Source organism: Hypanus sabinus, unplaced genomic scaffold, assembly GCF_030144855.1.
Source record: "Hypanus sabinus isolate sHypSab1 unplaced genomic scaffold, sHypSab1.hap1 scaffold_371, whole genome shotgun sequence".
NCBI classification, from domain to species: Eukaryota; Metazoa; Chordata; class Chondrichthyes; order Myliobatiformes; family Dasyatidae; genus Hypanus; species Hypanus sabinus.
Genome location: NW_026781266.1, coordinates 144,865 through 146,817, shown reverse-complemented (window position 1 = coordinate 146,817; position 1,953 = coordinate 144,865).

Here is a 1,953-nt window from a genome sequence, read left to right as displayed (position 1 = left end):
TCTTCCCCGATCCCTTTTCAGCCTCCCCCAGGTCATAGAGTTCTCAGAGTTATAATTTCGATTCCCATCCCGTCCCGACACACAATTCAGAACCACCCCGGAAATGTGCGGGTTTCATTTAAATCAGTCTATGTTCATAAACACTTATTTCTATTTTATTTCTCTGGCTTCATTGGACAGGAACACTGAAACATCAAGTGAGAAACAGCAGGATGTGGCCATTCAGCCCCTCTAACCGTCAGCAAGATGGCGGCTGCTCTTCCATCTTAGCCACATGTTTCTGCCCGATCGTCATTTCCTCGATCCCTTCGGTCTCCACACATCTGCCGGCCTCTTTTGTACGTGAGGACGATCACTGAGTCTCCACCGCTCTCTGTGGTGGGGATTGTTGTGGTTACATGATATGAACAGGAGACGCAGACAATTCTTCGAGAAGTTTAAACCTTTATTTGCAAACAAAGGCTGGGCAATCAATGATCTTGTCACCGAAAGCCCGCCGAGCTCCGGTGTACAGCATTCTTTATAGTAATTTCTTATCTCAGTTACATTTCGGTTTCATCACCATACCCAATCAATTTTCAGTTGCATATCATCTATACATGAACTAATCAAACGCTCTTGCCCAGCTCTCGGTGCGCCACCAGTATTTCTTTCCAGTTCACATCTTGTGCCTCATTCCTGGCCACGGTTGTTTCTCAGTCAGCCTCCCTTAACCTCCCTCACATTTCCTGCTCATACCATCCTCCCTGTTATCTCTTCAGAAGCCATGCTGTTGGATATATGTACATTTCTGCTCATTAGTGTTGCTAATGCGAAACAGGTGTTCTTTAACTGCCACAGTATGTAGCTAAGAGAATACAAGGTATCTAGTAAAAAATACATAGCAAAATGTGTCTAGTAAAATAATACATAGTAATATTCGGTACACAAGAGTGATTACATTGTATAGTAAATAGCTACTACATAGTGATTATATTTCAGGTATATATTGTGATTATGTCAGGTATATTTCTCAATAGGATTTACAGACATTCACCACCCTCGGAGTGGAGACATTTCCCCTCATCTCAGTCCCGGACAGTCCATCCCTGTTTCAGAGACTGGGATCCCTGGTTCAACCGGTAATGATGTTGTGCATTTCAATGTGTTCTCCTCTCAGTCCTCGATTCTCTAAATGAAAGGGTTATCACATTTGATCTTTCTTCGTATGATGACCCCACCACTGCAGGGATCAGTCTGGTGAATCTTCATTGCCCTCTCTATAACAAATACTCTCTAACCTCTTTGTTAATCCTCTATGGAATTAATTTCCATCCGCTGCAGTCCCGTGTTGCCCCAACCCCTCACCTCCCACCCCTGTCACTATTTCCACCTTCCCACCACCCCCTCACCTGGATCCCCCCTCACTCCCCAGCTCTTGCCCCATCCCCACCCCTCACCTCTTTTCTCTGACTATTTCCCGTCCACTCTCACTTCAGAGGGAGGGTCTCGGCCCGAAATGTTGACGGTCCATTTCCCTCCACAGTTGCTGTCCGACCCACTGAGTTCCTCCGGCAGTTTGTTCTTTGGTCTGTATAACCCGAGTTAGTATGGGGAGCGGGATTTTACACCATATTCCAGGTACAATCTCAACAAAGCACAAATAATTGTCACTTTGTCCTGACCATCAGCCCCGCTTGCAGGGCAACAGTCGGCTGGTGTTTGCCCCCAAGGTGGTGAATCCCTCTGCTCAACACCACCGTGGGCTCAGACATTTCAACAGATGAGCCCCTCCTGTCCCCACCGGGACAAACATCCAGTCCGACCCCTCTCACACCATCTTCACCCTTTCAATAAAATCCCCCCCCCCCTCCCTCCCTCCGCGGGATGACGTAAGACGCCGCGCACCTGAGGGCAGATCCCGCTGTGGGGAGCCCGTGTGTGACGTCAGACGCGTGTGGGGTGTGTCCGACG